This window comes from Cyprinus carpio, chromosome A12, assembly GCF_018340385.1.
Source record: "Cyprinus carpio isolate SPL01 chromosome A12, ASM1834038v1, whole genome shotgun sequence".
NCBI lineage: Eukaryota > Metazoa > Chordata > Actinopteri > Cypriniformes > Cyprinidae > Cyprinus > Cyprinus carpio.
Genome location: NC_056583.1, coordinates 13,458,774 through 13,480,172, shown reverse-complemented (window position 1 = coordinate 13,480,172; position 21,399 = coordinate 13,458,774). Strand labels below are relative to the sequence as shown.

The following is a 21,399-nucleotide window of genomic DNA, read 5'->3' as shown; positions in this document are numbered from 1 at the left end:
ATTATTTGCATTTAGGTATTCTTGGCTTTATCAGAACAGACCTGTGGCCCATTTTGAGTCGCAACCCATCAGAATTACTGATCTAGCATGTTTTATAGCAGTTAAAGGGTATGATCTGAAATTTTCATTTCCGTTTCTGCCTGCCTGTGTTCAGTAAATATCTGAACCTTGATCATCCTCTTTCTCTCTCAACTCTCTGAGTGTGCCTTTCGAATCACAGGACAGAGCATTCTTCACCCTCTCTTTTCTTCCCTCTGACCTATTTTTGATCTTCTCTGCTGTTTTCCACTCCATGCCAGATTAACATTTCACCAAGCAAGACGAGTGGAGACAAGGAGAGAGCAAAATCTAAGATGAAATGACAGCTCTATACGCCCCCACTCTCCTCGCTTTACAACTCCGCTGCCCTGGTCTCCACTTCTGTTCTGCTTTCTTCCTCTCTCCTTTCATCTGCTCTCGTTCCATAATCCAGTCCTCCTCTATTCAACTTGGTCACCCGACTTCAGACTGCAGGAAACGTGCAAGGACTGTTTTCGCAATTCATTTGTTGGCATCATCATTAACATTTCAGCTTGAGCAAGTGCTTTTCTTTGTGGGAAAGAGATGGGAGTTTGAAACATGGATAAGAGCGAATTCTCTCAGTGAATAATAATAGGTCACGCTGGAGGAGAGAATGGAGGAGTTTCATCACCTTTGCTTTTCTCTTCTGATGTGTTCAGCCTGCAGTTATCTCTCATGGCGGACAAGTTTGATCATAAGCAATCAGATCTGCCCTGATTTCGGTCATCAGTAGTGAGGAACTGGCTTTGCAATGATGCAGTGTGGAACATGCAGGGAAATATTCCTTTTCAAAGCACTTCTGCCTCAATGGATTCCTGTCTCCCTCTGTTCCTTCCTGTATGCCTGCGCTAATGAATGCATGCATGCATCAAACACTTGCACAGCAGCTGTACTGTCAAGGGAGAGAAACTGCATTTTACAACCTTACGACCAAGCACCCCCCTCCCCCCATCTGTTTCATTGACCTCACAGTTGCTAGGGCAACGGGGATTCCTAACTCATGGATGGATCTGATTGGTTCAAAGATTGAGAGGAGCCTCTAATTGGGCCAACAGAATATACAAGATGTAACTAAATTTGTGTGTATCTGTTATCACTGAATCATGATGAATTCTTTTATTTTGTTACCTTGTTACTATTATTTCAAACCATCATACTGGTGTTCTTTCAGCTTAGGCTTTCAGCAGAACATTGGTACGAATGTGCTGGTATTCTAGGCTGATTATGAAGAAAGTAAACAGCCAATGGCACATGATTGTGGGCCACAGCTGTTTTGCGTTTGCTTCATTTGGTTCTACAGCCTCACTTCAAGCAGATTCATCCTCACTCTGTGTTCCTTTCAGAATCCTCAAGTGGGTCAACTCAAACAGATTGGGGTTTACAAAGCTATTGCATAAAGCAATGATGCAGATGGACAATAAGTGATATAAAGAAGCATACACAGGACTGTCTGAACACTGTTGGCCCAGTCTCAAATCCTGGCCTGAGCCCTCGCAGTACTCCTCCGAGTCCACACTTTGATGACATAATACCGCATAAACTGTCCACTGTGAACACTGTTCTGAAACCCAAAATGTCACGATACAAGCATGTGATGGTCTCATTGGAAATTCGAATGACTTCAAGGACACAGTAAGTGTGCCAATTCAAGAATAGAAAGTAAGCATTTTATTCTGTTCAGATTTCTGTTTGCCCTGAGACATTTTCACTGTCCCCAACACAATTTAATTTTATGAATATAAATTTATAATTTTAGATTTGCATTTACAATATTGGGTTTTAACTTTGTATTTTTTACATTAAATATTTGGTTGGGAATGGTAAGTTTTTCTTTATTTATTTATTTTTTTAAAAATGGCTTATGCTAACCTAGGCTAAATTTATTTTTTAAAAATACAGTAAACTTGTGAAATATTACAGTTTCAATTTTAATATGTTTGAAAGTATTCCTGTGATGGTAAAGCTGAATTTTCCGCATCCATTACTCCAGTCTTCAGTGTCAAGTGATCTTTCAAAAATCTAATATGCTGATTTGGTGCTCATGAAACATTTTAAAATTATTATTACCTATATTGAAAACTGTGCTGCTTAATGTTTTTGTGGAAACTGTGAAATATTTTTTACATTCTTTTTAGTAGAAAGTTCATAAGAACAGCATTTATTTGATATAGAAATCTTTGTAACAATGTAAACGTCTTTACTGTTACTCTTTAATACCTCCTTGCAGAATAGATTTTTTTTTAAATCATATTCAATTCTAACAGGAGTGTAAATTTTAGTAAAATGTTTTTGTGAACTAAATTCATTTATTTATTTATTATACAAAGAAAGCAATAATAGTTGGAAATGTTGCGGTTAATTAGACCTTTGCTGGAAAATTATGACACCCATTGCAAAACATTCCTGATTATTGAGATTTCCAAGCTGTTCGCATTCTTCCTATTTCAATAAAACCTCTTACCCAATAAATATAGCCAGATGACAAGTTGAAGGGCAAAATTCACAACCAAATCACACAGAAAACCAAAATACTCTGCCAGGCCCTCCTTATTGTTGAGCCTTACAAGTGTGTTGTTTCGTGTAAAGGTGGAGCAGTGATAAGAACAGCACAGTCCAAAATGATGTACTGCCAAACACTGAATAACTCAGTTATGTAAGCTCCTAGATGTTCATAAAAACTGGTGAAAATCTTGCCATGGATATGACACATTGTTCCTGTTGGTTAAGCAATGTTCTCTACATCTGACACAACTGCTTGTGTCCAGCTGAATGCACTTAACAAGAGCTGCTGTTAGGTTGTCTCTGTATAACAAGACACATGATTGAACGGCAACAGTGCCCCTGTCTTAGAATCTTCATGTGAGATCCTAACTTTTACGTCTGTTTTTTTTTATTATTCTTTTAAAAAGTCTAATGACAATACGGAAGCTGCCAAGACCTTTTGTTATAGCATTGATGACTGAGGAGACATCATCTGGTCTTCTCGTGATATCTGTTGAGCAATGTGTAAACATGGGAATGAATAGCAACTTAATACCAAACACACTCCTCATGACTTACTGAGTTCAGAAATTAGTCTGAACTATCTGTCAGTGCAGAATGTGTATTTATAAACGCTTGATTGTTATGAAGGGAGGCAATCCCCACCCTTGTGCTGGTCACGCTGGACTATTCCTGGTTACTGGGTCACTAGGGCAGGTGAAGTCCATACTACCGAGCAGAGAAGACCAGCTGCTCTTCTCCTCCCATCCACGAGTGGTTTGATTGCTCCTTGAAACCATCGCCAATATACCAGTAATAGATGCTGCTTCAAAAAAGTCTCTGGACACACACTTAAAAACCTAAACTTAATTTTGCTGACTCCCAAGACATCTTATTTTGACCAAGTTGGCAGGTGAGGTGAGAGAGTTGTTTATTATAAATAAACACATTAATTCAATACTGAAAAGTAACACAAAAAATTGCTGTAAAATGCACTATGTAGGCAATGAGGTAGTGCAAGCAACAGGCAAAGGGAGGTCAGACTAGGAATGTCTGCAGCATTGGCGCGAGGAAGGAATAAGGTTTACATCTGGCCCTCTTTCCAACTCAGGCTGTAGCTGAGAAGAACTGTGTGTAGTGTTTCGCTATGCCAGAGAGCTTACTGCATGATGCTGATCTTTGATAAATGTTTGATTGTCAGATCTACAAGCAGAGTGAGTCATATTCACACTCGTCTGTGCTTCAGTTGGAATGAAGCTGATGAGTCAGCCGAGTTCTTTAAGTAGCACATCAACGCCCTGTTTTCTGTGGGTTCAAACCAGAGAGAACATACTGCTCTCCAAAGACTCACAGCCATTCCACAATCAGCTCTCATCTTATGTAAATAATGCTGTTTTGGTTCATAATGACAAAAGTCTTTAATAGGATAACTGCATACTTTTGTACTTTAGTGAATATGGCTGTATTTGTGTGACACCACTCAAGACCTGCTTTAGAGATCTAAGTGAAGAGTGTGTGTATGTATGTATCTGTTACATGTGTGTATATATATGTGTGTGTATATATATGTGTGTGTATATATATATATATATATATATATATATATATATATATATATATATATATATATATATATATGATTAGTGTTAAAAATATATGCATATTCTATAATAATAATAAAAATAATGTATAATTGCCATCTTATTTTTATTATTTAACCTTCAAAGCATTATTTATTTCATCCTGTGAAATGGTTCTTGATTGGTGTTAGATATGTAGCCATATTCTGTAATATTATTATTATGTTTTTGATTATAGTCTTCACCCTGTAAAGCTCGTGCTGGTGTTAGTTAATAATAATAAAAATACTACTACCACTAATAATAATATTTAACATGCTAATCACCTGCTGATCACCTGTTTGTTATTGCGAACATTGTGTTCTTTTGCTGTTTGTTTACTGTTCACTAGAGATCAAGCAAAGTTTGTGTTTGCATACCTTATTGGAGGAAACATTTTTGTATATTTGTGTGTGTGTGTGAGCTCCATAAGGAGATGGTCAGCTGTAGGCTGGGTGTGGGTGTAGAACATGGGAAGGACACTGTGACTGTACGTGAATTCAGAGGTGATTACTAGTGGGTGGTGATTCACTCTCCCAATGCAGAAATCCAGTCCGATACACAAGCTGTGCTCAAATCTGGACAGAATCAATCCAACTAAACACAGGGTTAGGCGATTTCCATATTGTAAATCCAAGTGGAGGATTTGCATCCTGCCCAAAACGAGGAATGAGACATAGTAGACATCCTGAAAGGTGTGTTAAAATGAGCCCAGCTGATTTGCATGAGGCACTCGCTTTCTTTTGGTAAACAAGTGCCTGCTGGTGTACGTGCATCTATGTGTCTGTTGGGTAGAGCAGCTGAGAGCCGAGTGCTGGAGCTCATGGCTGGGCTGAGTGAAATGAGAGTGAGGGGGAAGAGTGACTCACAGCTCTGCCTGCTGTTGGGGGCTGGGGTGTTTGGAGCAATACTTACACAATTCATTTCTGCCCAGCTCATCTCTGTAATTATTCTGGTGGAGTCACACCAAATTAAGTTATCCCACTTCTCTCTGCATCTAAACCGCTCTGGAGATCTTTGTGATGATGCTTTTTGGCGACCACTTTTAGGAGCTTGTGCATTGAGTATATTTGTGCATGTAATGTATGTATGTGGGTGTGTGCATTGTCGAGCTAAGAGCCATGTCCACTCTCATTGTGTTTGTTTGTGGTTGAGGTGAGGACAGACATGGCTCATTAATGGCTGTGTGTGCAAAAACCACTAACTGGCTGAGTGCAAATCATCAGTAATGCACTAGAGCATCGATCTCTGCTACCTCCCATTACCCGTCCCTGTCTCTCAGATACACATCATTCTATTTTGCCATGCTCTTTCCCCGGGAAGCTGAAATGGATGTCATGATGTGTGGATGAAGTACAAAAGTCAGCATGAAATGAACCCCCCCCCCCATCTATTCAACACAATCTCATGGCAGATCGTAACTATTTTACATTTTGTCAATTTAGTGGCTGATTTGTATGAACTCATACAATCTCATTCGTACATTTATGTACAATCTACTTAAGCCCTTGTGACGATTGTGTTTAGGGATGGACCTTCATGCTTTCTTGTTTTCTAAAAAAAATTATATTTAAAATGTACAAATTCATATGAAATTGTATGAAATATTTTGAACAATTAATCTCTGTATATGTTTAATTTTTATTTGTTTATTTTTTATTTGAACTTGTAATGTTTAATCAAACTATTATAACTGGACCTTATGAAGAAAACTGTTTTCTTTTTGGCGATGTATGCAAGCTTACGTGGGCGTGGCTTAAGAGGACTCAATGATTGGTTCTCTAATCATATAGTCCTGTTAATCCCGCCCCTGTAAGCTTGCATTTTTTTGCCTCTACTTTTAAATGCATAACCCACATCTCATAATCCAATCAACAACTATCACATAGAACCAAGTCCCTGCCCTACGTTTTTTCTCTTTTATTTTTTGATAATCCATTAAGGTCCAGTCATATTAGCAATATTTTTGTGGGTTTTTGCGGACACAAAAAGGTCTATTGTTCCAACCAAGTCATCTTTAAACCAAGCAGCTTTCTGTTGGTGGTGAATGTGGTGAATTCATGTGACCAACTTGAACCTGAGTGGAATCTGCATGGGAATATTTTTTCAGCTTCGTTGTGACCACAACTTTACAGCCAGATGTACGTCACAATACGGAAGAAAAGATCTTTCGCTACTTCTGTTTCATTGAAACTTTAAATAGTGCATGAGTGACTAAAACGTGAAAATTTGCAATTTTTTTATAGTTGTGAGTGGTTCCTAAGACAATGCTGTGCAATTTATAAGGTCTTCTGAGTGCTGCTATGCAGTTGCTTAGGTTCCTAATAGCACATCTTTCCTCAAACAACCTGTAGGATTTGAAGTGTGTCCTTAGTACAAACAGTGCAGGAAGATATGTGCTGAATTTTAATACTTAAAGAGATTTTTGAAATCCCTAACCATTAAAACAGCAATAGATTGCCTAGCAAGCACCACTAATAGCTGTATTTTATCTGTTTTTCTCTGTTAAAGAGTACCAAAAATGTGAGAGCACATTAAGGTCTGTTAAAAAGAGCATTCTGCAGTGAATCTTGCTAATCCACATTCTCTTTCTCTTCCATCAGAGCATTCAGCCCATTTCATCCAACACGTCATCTCCCAACACACTTATTTCCATTCAGGTGAAGAGTTAGTAACAGAGGTAAGATGAGGATTCTCTGGAGAGCCACAATTCCCTGAATGTTTTAGAAGAGTGTGTATTATATATAACACTCACTTTGATATAAAGGTTGGTTTGTTAGTATGTTTTTTTTTAGTTTGTTGGTTTTGATAAAGATAACAGACAGTGAAATGCAAGCTCTCTTTCTAACAGTCCCATAAATCATGAATATTGCATTTTTTTGTATATGTTTTTCTCTTTCCTGTGTTTTTTTTTTTTTTTTTTTGGGTACCTGATTAGATGGTGCGAATATACTTTTTATAAATAACCAGAACCTGTGCCATGGGCCTTAATGTTCCCTCTAACAACGTATCTAATTAATTCCAGTGAGAGAGAGAAGAGAGGGAGATAATGAGTGAGAGAAGGTAGATTATTCATGAAATAAGCAATATTTGCAATGGGTGAAATAGCTGCCTAGTGGGCAGGACATGTATCACTGTGCATAGTGAAAATGTCTCAGACTGAGTCAATGCTTCACAGGGAAGATGTGTAAACACGCCAAGCCCTGCTGACTCAAATTGTTCGATGAGACAAATTTTGGCACAGGGAGCTCACAGTGCCCTTTTCATTCTGCCAAGGGATTTTAACACTGCCATTTGTTGATCCAACCAAACTCCCAGTGACTTCCTGGAGACTGACGAGTATGAGAGGCATCAAAGGCACCCAAAGAACGCCCATGTGGTCTCTGCACCAATTAGGGCAACTAAAACTATTCCAAACGTTTTTGTCAATTGACGGAAATCTGAAGTAAAATATAAATATAACATGAATCCTTGGCAACTAACTGAAATAAGTTTAAGGTGAAGCACTAAAATTACAAATTGGAAATTATTAAATGTTAAAACTAAAATAAATTGAAAGAAAAATAAATAAAACCTTTAAACAAATGACCAAAAATGTAAATAAAATTCAAATGACAACTGAAACAATAAAAATGAACTCATTAAAAAAACTGAGTTAAAACTAACTAACCTGTCTCTTTAGCTCTGCCTCCCTCTCCATGATGAGGTTGTGACCCGCAGAGTTTTGGTTAGTGTGGGTGTCATCTCTTGTCCAATTAAGTCAGCGCTGCAGTATGATGAGATCAGGGACAGATGGGTGTAGGTGCGGATGAGGTCAAAGCACTTCTGACCTGATTTTATTCTTGCATGCACATGGGTGGCATATCTTTTTCCTCACGCAGACGAAACCTAAGTTTAATCTCTGATACCTTTGAGTTCATTCTAGGGTCAGACGGATTAGGCACTGCAATGAAACAGATCTAATGAAAGTAACTGATTGGCTGGATGCAGTTACAGAGATTACTTGCAAAGATACAATTTGCATGCACAAAGTCAAATTATGAATAAAAGAATTCATAACTATCAAGCAAAAGATGTATGTACATCTCAAAATGGCTGTTTCTTCGTAGCTCAAATGTAGCAAGAAAAATCTAATGTGGATCTCATTATTTCAGTGGGTTGCATCACCCAGATACTTGTGTGTGTGTGTGTGAGACAGAGAGAATGGAGAAGGACAGCAGTTATTGTTCACATACCTACCATTTTCTGTTACCACTCAAACATGCTTTCTACTTATCCAAGGTTGCATTCTTCAAAGTCTAATAATGAAGTATGTTTGTTTTGTGTGAGCACAAAGTATTTAGTTTATAAGGTCAGTTAATTCTCTTCCATTGCTTCACATCCAATTCAGAGTCAGTCGTGGCCCCCAAATACACACAAATCTAATGTAACTCTGATCTTAATAGCATTAATCTGGGATGGGGATGAATTTGAAATGAATTTTGTTATAACTAATACAAAGGCAGGAGGCACAGCAGTCTGCTGAAGCTGAGTAAATTTGAGTTTCTATAATTTAGGGGGTGTCAGCTGGGCCTTTTGTGTGCTGTCTCCGGTCTGGGTCAATCAGTAATTCACAGACATAAGTCAGTCACTAAACTGGAGAAAGCAGAACACATGGATCAATACACAGAGTTATAATGAGGATCTCTGGTGATTGTGTTGAAAGCCAGGATGGATTTGAGACTGAGGGGGTGTTGGTCATCTGTTTCTACTACTATGGTAAAAGCAGCCTGCCATTTCCATTAGTGTGATGCAGACCTGAGGGCATAGCTACACAAGCGCAGTGTGAATAATTGAATATTTATTCCATTGGAATAACCGTCTCGCTAAGAATGCACATAAAGAAAGAGAAGAGGTCTGGAAAAGGACGGAGAAAGACGGACTTGGGTAGAGAGAGAGGAGAGTCAGTCAGAAAAGATCGGCATTCAGATCTCATCCTTTGTGTGAAGATTTATGTAACCACCTTGGTTTAAAAATAGACGCGACAATTTTCAACCACATACATGTCAGACATTTGACAAAGCGTAATATTTTAATTAGATGAAAGGAAGAGGAACCACATTGTGTAAGTGACAGTAACTGTTGGAGTTGTCTGGTGTGTTTTTGGATTTGTATAATTGAGGTCTTCAACGCTGTCAGTTATCGCACACACTGAAATGGTCACATCAACATGTCTGGTGCTGTTAATAGAGGTTAACTGTATATCACTACGTCACTAAACTTTTTGCTAGATGGGAATGAAGTACTTAGTCCTTTTTCAGTCTCATATGTAAAGTCCATTTGAGTGTTGCACTTTTTTTTTGGTATTTGCTATGGAAGCTGTGAAACCCCTAAGGGAACATCGTGATATATATGTGTGTGTGTATGTGTGTTATGTATGTGTGTGTGTGTGTATGTATATATATATATATATATATATATATATATATATATTAATATATATATATATATATATATATATATATATATATATATATATATATATATATATATATCAATGGTTTTGTGCCCTCTTGTGTTCCCCCGACCAACTTTGTTAATTCGTAAAACATTTGCGTACTCGTTCCCCCGATAAACTAATTTTGCGATCTCTCACAAAACTATTGCCCCCCCCCATCAAACTTAGTGTTCACTTTAAAAACATTTGTGTTCACAAACGCATTGAAATATAGTTTTTCATCCTACTTTATATTATAAGTTTCTCAGAGTACCACAAATTTTTTCAAGCGAACGCAACACTTTTTTATTTATTTTTTATTTCAATACAATTAAGACTAATTGTGATTATGAACTTTTTTCTCATAATTGCTACTTTGTTTTTCATAATTTCTGAAGTTTATATCTCACAATTTCAAATGTATTTCCTGTATTTGTATTTATATCTCACAAATGCAACTTCATATTTTGCCATTACACCCTTATTTCTCACAGTGTGACTATTTATCACAATTTGACTTTATAAAAGGGTAAATGCTGATTTTATATCTTACAATGTGACTGTTTCTGATTTTAAGAATGAATGTGCTACCTTCCACATAGCTATAGCTCAAATATTTTTTATTAATTTTGAGCATACAGTTTATATTAAAGTTTGTGTGTGGGCCTGACACTTAGAAATAAATTGCATCGTACAAGTCTACTATTCATAGTGTTATGTACTTGGTTTTCTCCGTTATTCACTTGTGCGTCACGAAGTCTTCATGCATGACCAGCAGACATTCATCCTCCATCTGTTATGTTCAGAATATGTTACCCTGTATGTGTCTCTCTAAATTTCTTCCACAAGGCATGGTATGATATGATGAATTTCCTCTTTCTGATTCTGGCCTAGTAGTAATTTGATTTATCCTCAGTGTTTTAGGATTTCCTCATTGCATAGCAGTTTCCAGGCATCCTATCATGCCTGTGCGTGGCTTTCTGTCCCTTGCATTTTTTTTCAATTACCTGTCGAAAGACTCTGACTCTCCTGGGTTTCTAATTAAATTCCATTTGTGGGGTCACATTCTTGTCAGTTACGCAATGGCAGTATTGAACCCTCGGCTGCAGCCTGACAGGATTAATATGCTCTTACAGAGAAGCCTGCTTGAATGAAAGAACCAGAGTTGTGCTCTAAACGGTTAAGAACTCTCTCTCACACAGGGCATGTAAGGTGAGGACTCCCAGAGGCAGTGTCGATGTCTAATCCACTTATCCTATTCTCTTGTATCCCACACCATAGATCCCAGCAGTACCCTTAAGATCCCCAGGAGAAGATTTCTTATGTGGAGGATGTGATCATGTTTCCATTTGGTGGGAATATCTGAAATCTATACAATCACTTGCGATGTAAAGTCTCTCATTCTTAAGTGTGGGAGGTTCTTTTAATGCATGGGTTTGTTTGTGAAAAGGGAAATCATGTCAGACTTTCACTCGAGCATCCTCCCCTCCCCCATTCTTGCCTCTTTTCTCTCTTCAGCTTTGGAGAGAGATGAAAAAGTGATGATAATATGTAAAGAGAAGACTTTCTCACCTTCACATCTCCTTCATGCTCATACATCTATTCACAGTTTTACAGTTGTTGTGTCAGTTTGCTTGTAGCTTGAAGCGAACTACTTGTTTCAAAGGGTTGCTTGACTACTTTATTGTGAGAGGCCAAACTACAAATAGCTTTCACATGCAGCGTTGTTATTTCTATAAATGTCATGTGACGGAAATGTGTTTTTCAAGCTGTTCGTATCTGTGGTGTTTCACAAGAATGCATCTCCTCTTCAAATGCTTTGTTTGAAGATTTTATTGGTCCTCTGCCAGGAATATCTGTCTGGGTTGAAGATGGATTATCTAATGTTTTGAGCAGGCTTGTGTAACTATGCCCTGCCATCCGTATTCATATTATGCAGATTCATAAACATTCATAAAGGGCTCAGTATTTCAAAGTAATTCCATACTACTGAGACTTTACCTTTTAAAAATCATCTTTGTATAAAAAACACCTTTAGTTTTCTCACCTAAGGTTCTAGTTTTTAGTCTGTTATTTAAATAATTTTACAGTTCCGCTGCTAATATGAAAGTGCTGCAGAACAAAAATATGCTATTATCCTATTCATCACAGTTGAATCTGTTTACAAGCCTGATCAATCTGTTTGCATTTTGGCATAAACCTGTGGTTTCCCATTATCTTGTTTTCATGGATGCATGAGCACTGGATTGGCTTCAATAACAGGTTTTATCCATGTCCCATGGCTGACCCAGGGTCTTCCTAGTAGTGCTATTGGACAAACAACACTCCCTCTTTGTCTGTGGAGCACTGGCCCATTCGAGCTCATCAAAATTTCAAGAGTCATTCAATCGAGCAGTGCGGCCATCCAGGGGAGCCCGTGTTGGTAGAGGAAATGGATACTGGGGCACCTGGGTCCAACTCCATTACTGAGGCCCTGTCAGGGCCATCTCAACTGGGGAGTCACTGGAAAAAAACACAGGTGGGGTTCTAGGCCATGGATAATTCAAATGTGACCACCTCTGATAGCACTGGTAAGGTCTATACAGATACATATCACTATAATTATCTGTATTTTACATTATGTTTATTATATTTAAAATAGTATTACAATAAAATGTATATGCTGAATAATTTGTATTTTAAATATTTTGATAATAGATTATACCGTGTTGAATTGTGAATATCCTAGAGAGAGAGTGAAGAAAAAAACTCCCATGATGCAACAATTTCTTGAAATCTTTTGCAAAATCCCCAGTCTCAAAATTTACTTTCAGTGGGAAAGTATATTCCAAGGAGCGTCGTTTTTATTTGCTTCTGTCTAAATTATTAATTTAGCTTAATTTCTTTTGCTTCAGAGAGGTTAAGCGGAGGTCACAGAGATTTCAAGGGATCTTGTTTTCATTAGCATGCGGCTGTATGCAGATCATATCATCGCTCTCTGTAACTTAGATAGAGTGTGGGCGATTTAATCATAGTAAGAAGCATATGTCAGAGATTGGACACCTATCATGGCAAGGTCACTGGATCAGAAGATGACCCCAGTGCATGTACAATGGATTTTGCTTCATTTCACATTTGAACACTAAGAAATATAATACATCCTCTCTGGAACTAAACTATGAAACTGAATTATCTTTACATGATTAACGTTTGAATATAATTGCTGGAGTACAATACTATGTTCCGGATGTGATTCGCTCATCGATCGGTGCGTCTCATTGCTTGTTGTGGATCAATTCGAGAAGTCAGGGCCATCCGAGCCATCTCCCTGCTGAGCATCCATAAAATGATTTAAATGGATTACTCTGTGCATGATCACATTAGACTGACCACAACTCTGGCAAGAAATGTTCAAACTCAATTTCAAACCTTTGTAGATCATTGCCTAAAGATCATTAACATCTATTGTCGTACAATAATGAAAGATATTCATACCGATTTACATTCAGTTGGACCATAAATATCTTCGTTTGACTACTTATACTATGTCTCTGCAGGTAGACTAAATAACTTTTCATCCAGATGCTGGTATTTCAACTGTGCCAAAAGGTTAAAGGGCCTGAGTCGGATGGCTGAATGGTTTAATGCCAGTCTTTGCACAGGCATCTAGGGATGAGGTAAAAGCACAGGTCGTAAAACACAACACAAATTGTTCTCATGGCTCTCGTTTTGCATTTAGGAATGCTGAAGGATATATTGCTGCTAATAAAGGTGATATTGCTTTGATCCAAATTTATATCTGTCATTATGTACAGGCTGTTTAGAGACATCCCAATGACTATTTTAAGTGGTCTACTTTTTTCATCAGCAGACGGATGGTCTGATACAGTGTGCTGTTGCTCTGGCATTAATGGGAAACACTCCAAGGGTGATATTAGGGTTACTTGTCATTCAACTGAAGCCTTTTTATCCAAACCACAGGAACTGTCCCCTCTGTAACAACCTGACAATAAGTGCATTGCTCAAGGGCAGAATTGTGATTATGTTAAGTCACTGAGTAAGTGGATCTGAATTTATAACCCTTGTGCTAATGGCAAAGGTCCCAGTTTATAATATCACCATTTGTCAGATATGAGGTGAACTCAAAACCTTGCGTTGCTAAGCCATATAACCCATATACATGCTGCTGTGCACTGATCAACCACCAAGTGAATATTCTTTCATCATGCACTTACCTACATTTTGTCCCAAATCTGTATGACCTTTTTTCTTGTGTGGACTCAAAGCTGGAAATTTTAAAAGCTGTGTTGATCTTCCATGATTCTTCCGTATTGCAAACTTCAAATAACAGAAGAGGTCCATACAACTCCATGCACTATATATTCCAAGTCTTCTGAAACCATTTTAACCACAATAACTCTTAACCACTGCTACTAGATTTAGTGAACTGGACTCAAGGACCAGATCAGTCTAATTTGTGAATGAATCATTCAAACATAAAAATGATTCAGCTGATTGGATTCACAGATTGTGAACTGCTTTAATTTGGAGGGAGAGATATTGCTTTATTGCGTCAGATACAGTATGTCACTTTGCTCACAGATTATTGGTCTTGATTTGGTTTGCAAACTTAAAGAATAAAACCTGCTCTGGACTAGGTTAGCCATGTAGTGCAAGTTACCATAGTGATATACACCGCTAAAAAACAACCATTCACCTTCTTGAACAAGAAAAACCAGAGCTGCCTCAAACTCAGACTTGCCTGGATAACCACTGAATCTGGCTTTGTTAAATAGACTACTGGTACTTCTGTAATGCAAAGAAATAAACTAAAAAATATGGTGTCACTTTAAAGTTGTACTTTTTTATTATTCATTAAGATCATGCTAATATAACTATATTTTAATAAGACTTATCAGTGCTCCAACAAACGTTGAAGGTTTCCAATGAGGTTAAGTAAATTACGAGAGAACGTTTGGCATGTTTGGAACAACTTGAGGGTGAATAAATGATGACAGAATTTAAATTTTTGTGTGAACTATCCCTTTAAGGTAAATAGACCTCTATTTAAAATGTGGAAATAAATCTTTTCTTGAAGCAGTTCACCAGGGATTAATTTGAATGGCAAATGTCTTGCCTACACTGACTAAATCGAGTCTTGCAATACTTGTATGTATACACACACACACACACACACACACACACACACACACACACACACACACACACACACACACACACACATATATATATATATATATATAGTAGTAAAGTGAAAGGATAAACCCTGGGGCACCTTACTTAGATTAAATGCAGTCTGGTTTAATGGCAAGAAGAAGAATTCAGGTGACATTTTAATTCACTCCCCTCAGCAGGCAAAAACACATGAGTATTAGAGAAAGGTAGCACAGAAATGTCGTCCTAGCCCTTGGAAAAAGTGATTACAAAGATAAACTGCAACCCAAAAAAACATGCACTTAAACTGTCCTTTTCTTTTTCAGTTTGAGTTATATGACCTCCAAACTCTGTTTCCAGCATGCTTGGCTTCACCTTTAGAATTATTTTGAGATAATCTCAGCTTCCGACATCGTTTTTTTTTTTTTTTTCCTGAAAAGAGTTCTTTGTGGCATTGTGCCAGAAATGAACCACTCCTCCTGGCGTCAGACGCTTGTGAGTTACATTACGCTAACATTAACGCTCCCCTCCCCCATTTAACTCCCAATCTCTTTCATGCTTCTCTCCTCCGTTTCTTGCTCGTCTGAGAACACAGCTTTTTAGTTTCAAAAATCTGTTTTTAATCAAGATCATGCTAATAACTTTAAGACTTATTGGTTCTTCAATAAGTTTGCTCTTTTTGGGTATTGCAAAAGGTTTGCGATGAGGTTAAGTAAATTACGAGAGAATGATTTGGAACAACTTGAGGGTGAATAAATGATGACAGAATTTTCATTTTTGTGTGAACTGTCCCTTTAAGGTAAATAGACCTCTGTATTTCAAATGTGGAAATAAATCCTTGTGAGTTACATTACGCTTCCCCTCCCCCAGTTAACTCCTGATCTCTTTCTTGCTTCTCTCCTCAATTTCTTGCTCGTCTGAGAACACAGCTCTTTTGTTTCAAAAATCTCACCAGTTTTTTTCCCCCCAGGGTTGAACTTTGTGATATTCTAATTGCTTTCCACTATTTTCAGCAACTTCCACCTCCCACCCCCGATCTCTCTCTCACTCTCTCTCTCTCACCACCCCCTCCCTGGCCTTTGAAGGTGGGCAGAAATAGCGCATGTTGCTTGTATCTACAGTGTGCCTTTCTAGACAGAAAAACGAGCCACCATTAATGAAAATGGATTAGTTTTATGACCCAATTTTGTCCGTATCAGGCCTCCTATGACTCAGTCTCATCCGGTGGGTTTCCAAAAGGTCATTTTATGTTTGAAACAAATCGCTTGTTTTTTTTTAAGTTCAAGTTCAAGTTCAAGTCTGCTTTATTGTCAATTTCCACATGTACAGTACATACATACAGAGAATCGAAATTGCGTTACTCTCAGTCTCCGGTGCATACAGATAACATTAACATTAAAGCCTAAAAAAATTAACTAGATCAAATATAAAATGTAGATACAATTATACAATAAGGGATTTTATAAAAAAAAAAAAAAAAAAAAAAAAAAAAAAAAAACATATAAAAGACATATAATAAAAATAAAAGTTAAAAATAAAGTTAAATAAAGCAGCGCAAGGTAAATGACAGATATAGTGCAAATCAATGAAGTCAACAACAGTGCAGTTAAAAGATTTTTAGTGCAAAAAAAAAATCACAAATTAAAAAAACAATAACACTTATTAAATTGACAAGTTAAAAGACACCAAAGGTAGTGGAATGACGTCAGTTCCATGCCAATTACATGCCGAATGAGGTAGTGAGCGGTGAGTGAGCAGACCAATGCTGCACAAGTGACTCGTGCATGTCATCATATAATATAATTAGTGTGTGTGTGTGTGTGTGGGGGGGGGAGGTGGGGGGGGGGGGGGTTTCATAGTTCAGTGGTGCCTGGGGAAGAAGAGGGGAGGGGGGGCAGGTTCGGGAGGGAGTTCAGCTTCCTGACAGCCTGGTGGATGAAGCTGTCCTTCAGTCTGCTGGTCCTGGCCTGGAGACTCCGCAGTCTCCTCCCTGATGGTAGCAGGCTGAAGAAGCTGTGTGATGGGTGAGTGGGATCACCTGTGATGCAGAGGGCTTTGCGGGTGAGACGTGTTCCATAAATGTCCTGTAACAATGTCAGAGATAAACCAATGATCTTCTCAGCTGCTCTCACTATGCGTTGTAGAGTCTTTCGGCAGGACGCGTTGCAGGCGCCATACCACACAGTGATGCAGCTCGTCAGGATGCTCTCGATGGTGCCTCTGTAGAATGTGTACATGATGGGGGGTGGGCCCTCTGGCTCTCCTCAGTTTGCGGAGGAAGTAGAGACGCTGCTGTGATTTCTTGGCCAGTGCTGCAGTGTTGTCGGTCCAGGAGAGGTCCTCTGTGATGTGCACACCCAGGAACTTGGTGCTGCTCACTCTCTCCACAGTCGCACCGTTGATGGTCAGAGGAACGTGCTGAGTGTGTGCTCTCCTGAAGTCTACAACAATCTCCTTCGTCTTCTCCACGTTCAGAGAGAGATTGTTGTCACTGCACCACCCGGCCAGGCGGCTCACCTCGCTCCTGTAGTTTGTCTCATCTCTGTTGCTAATGAGACCCACCACAGTCGTGTCATCCGCAAACTTAATGAAGAGGTTGGAGCTGTGTGACGGTGTGCAGTCATGGGTCAGCAGAGTGAAGAGGAGGGGGGCTCAGCACACATCCTTGGGGGGCCCCAGTGTTCAGTGTGATGGTGCTGGATGTGTTGCTGCCGACCCGTACTGCCTGAGGTCTTCCAGTCAGAAAGTCCAACAGCCAGTTGCACAGCGAAGTGTTGAGCCCCAGCTCGACCAGTTTGTGAATGAGCTGTTGAGGGATGATTGTGTTGAATGCTGAACTGAAGTCTATGAACAGCATTCTGACATAAGAGTCCTTTTTTCCCAGATGGGTGAGTGCTGAGTGGACGGCAGTGGAGATGGCATCATCGGTCGACCGGTTGGACCGATATGCAAACTGGAATGGGTCAAGGGAGGGGGGGGAGGGCAGACTTGATGTGGTGCATGACTAGCCGTTCAAAGCACTTCATGAGGATGGGGGTAAGTGCAACAGGACGGTAGTCATTGAAGCAGGATGGAGATGGCTTCTTCGGGACTGGGATGATAGTGGTAGTTTTAAAGCATGTGGGAATAACAGCCTGACTCAGTGAGATGTTAAAAATGTCTGTGAAGACATCAGTGAGTTCTGCTGCACAGTCTTTCAGTACACACCCAGGATGTTGTCAGGACCCGGAGCTTTGCGGGCATTGATCCTGCTGAAGGATCTCCTCACACTGTCTGGGGTCAGAGTCATCCCCCTGGTCGCCGGGAGGAGGTGGAGTCTTCTGTGCAGTGGTGCTGTTTTGTTGCTCAAAGCGAGCGAAGAAGGTGTTCAGCTCGTTCAGCAGAGAGATGTTGTTGTCACAGGTCCGTGGTGGGGGCTTGTAGTCCGTAATGGTCTGTATACCCTGCCACAGGCTCCTAGTGTCTCTACTGTTACTGAATTGGTGAGCTATCCTCCTGGAGTGCTGTCTCTTAGCCTCTCTGATGCCGCGGGACAGGTTGGCCCTGGCTGTTCTAAGGCCCACCTCATCTCCAGCTCTGAAGGCAGCATTCCGTGTCTTCAGGAGTCTGTAGACCTCCCCCGTCATCCATGGCTTCTGGTTGGCCCGGACAGTGATAGTTTTTTTTGTGATCGTTACATCATCAATACACTTATTGATGTAGGCAGTAACAGTCTCTGAGTACTCCTGGAGGTCAGTGGTGTTATTGCATGTGGCAGCCTGTTTAAACATGTCCCAGTCAGTTGTGTTGAAGCAGTCCTGAAGAATCTCTGATGATCCTTCTGGCCACACTTTAATCTGTTTGTAAACTGGTTTGGCGACTTTAATGAGTGGTCTGTATGCAGGCATTAGCATAACAGTGATGTGATCTGAGGCTCCGAGGTGGGGGGAGGGGGAGGGCTTTGTAAGCTCCTCTCTGTGTGGTGTAAACAAAGTCCAAAAATGTTATTACCTCGTGTTGGAAAGTTGATGTGCTGGTGTATTTTTGGAAACACACTCTTAAGGTCAGCATGGTTGAAATCCCCAGCTATGATGAGAAAAGCATCCGGGTGTGCTGTCTGCTGCTCACTGATGTGTTGGTACAGTTCATTAAGTGCGTCGTTCCTGTTGCTGGTGATGTTGAATGGGGGAATGTACACTGAAATGAGCAGTATAGCAGTATATTCCCTCGGCAGATAGAACGGCCGGCACTTAATAATCATAAACTCCACCAGGGTTGAGCAGTGTTTGCTGATCACAACAGTATCGCGGCACCACGCGTCATTGATGTAAACACAAAGCCCTGTCCGCTCGATAGCACGTCAGCTGGTCGAGCTGAATCGCGCCATCTGGAACGCTGTTGCTGAGCCATGTTTCCGTGAACACAAAAACACAACAGTCTCTTACAGTCCTCTGAGTTGAGCGTAGTAAACGAATGTAGTCCAGTTTATTGTCCAACGAGCGTACGTTAGCCAGTACGATGGTGGGGACAGATGGCTTGTGTGGGTTTAGCCGTTAGCCTAGCCCGGATACCTCCGCGCTTCCCCCTCTTCTGCTTCCTCTCACGCCGCTTGTGGCGCCTCCGCTGCGGGCGAGATGCAGTAGTGGGGGTCGATGATGGTGAAGGCCTCCGTAGCAGATCGAGATCCCGCAGCTGTTCCGCTTGCGCGGAGTTTTTAACTGTAAAAATGCGGTTCTGCCGACATCGAGCAGAAACTCGCGACTGTATTTGCGCTTACAGACAGGTAGACGTGACGACAACGTGCAAAAACACTGCGACTCACAAGACAAAAAACACGAAAACACCGTTCTGTCGGGACAGAGAGAAGCCGCTGCGTGTGGCCGCGCCGCCATCTTTTACACACATTAATTCATTCGATTTCATTCGATTTCAGGCTAAGTGCCCAAACAACGATGAGGACATTGAGCACTCGTGTTTTTGTGTGGTTAAATCAAACCTGGTAATCCGGTTACACTGACATTACATGTCATCGGACTCCCGAGGCAGGAGTCACTCAATCCCTTCAGAGGGGCAGAGAGACTTAGGAGGAGGTGTTAATTTTGGCTCATGCTGTAAAAACTGTCCCATCCAAACCTTGACTATGGAGACCTGTTGCGACCAAGAGGCTGCCAAGCACTAACCCCATTAAAATTCCTTCTTTATGAGCAGTTGCCAACCTGGCTGAGATCTGAATTGGGCTTGGCTGCCATACAAGGAGGCTAATCAAACCCCGGGCTTCTAGGCAACTGGGCCTATCTTGTTCCTTTAAATTAGAGCTGTAATTTAGTCTCTGAGGAAAAGGCTTTTGAACTGACCAACACTGCGGCGTTTGTATGAAATAACTGTTTGTTCTCATTGCCGTCCTCCTGTGATTTCTGTTTTTGGCTTGTTTTTTGGTACAAACTGGGCCCAGGGGGTGCAACGCCCCGAGCCATCCCTGAACCCAGGATTGAAAAATAACCACGAGAGTGCACAGGGGCCCATTAAACACCCCTTTCCCATTTATCATGGCACAACAACAGGAGCAGCTGGGAGCTTGCGCTCACACACACATCCATCAGCAACATGTGATAATGGCCACAGCGATTGCCAAACCACGTACAGAGAGGGTGGACAGCCAGGACCCAGGGAGAAAGATGATCTTATTAAGTGTCAATGTGGTACAGAAGGCTGTACGTGAGGCAGCTGACACATTCTGAGAATGGCTGGCATTGTGTCCTTGCTGAGTGATAGCAATAATCATAAGGATGGTAACAACACCAGGGCCAGATGAGCAGAGAACTTTTCAGCTGATGCATTCCAGAAAGAGGACAATCAAAAAGACAGAGATGGATATTTGACAGTGAATACCTCTCTCACCTGACACCAGAGTGCTAGTTAATGAGATGATTCAATATTTTCCCAAGCTAAATGTTACCAACGGTCAATAATAATCTCAGAATCATGGAAGGCAGTTTTCACCTCAGGTAATTGTGAGATGAAGTCTAAATATAACTTGAAATTGCAATAATAAAAAAAAGTCACAATTATGAGAATTAAAATAAATTTAATAAAGTAAATTAAAATAAAAACCTTTATCAATTTTATTTGAAAAACAGGAAACTGTGAAGTTTTAATTTTAAGCTATAATGACATTGTAAGATATAAGAGATATTAAGTCCCAATTATGAGAAATAAGTTCTTCATTTTTATTATTTTTTTTATTTCCAAACTTTTTTTTTTTTTTTTGAGGCGAGGTATACATGACTTGATTGTTTAAAGTTATAAAGTTGCAACTGTGAAATCTAAATGTGTAATTATGAGAAATAAAATTGCAATATTCATTTTCTTCTATTCTTTTTTAATTTTCTGTTTTTTTATTTTTTTCTCTGAGCAAGGATATATGATAAACATTAACAATGAGGTTTTAATTGTGAGACAAAGTTTTCATTTTGAGCTGTAGTCACATTGTGAGATATACATTCGCAATTGTGAAATGTAGTCATGATTGATAAATAAAATTGCAGTTACCTTTTACCGATTACATTTTTTTTACTCTGAGGCAATTATTAGCTCTCATGCAGAACATAATGATTGTACTTAAAATAGATT

At 39.7% G+C, this 21,399-nt stretch overlaps 1 long non-coding RNA gene across 1 annotated transcript; it reads left to right on the top strand.

Moving 5' to 3' along the window:
* Positions 1–58: 58 nt before the first annotated feature.
* LOC122147008 lies at positions 59–14,774 on the top strand. Its single transcript, XR_006161350.1, has 3 exons — positions 59–1,692; positions 6,764–6,840; positions 10,918–14,774. It is a non-coding gene; the product is annotated as an uncharacterized LOC122147008 (long non-coding RNA).
* The last annotated feature ends 6,625 nt before the right edge of the window (positions 14,775–21,399 follow it).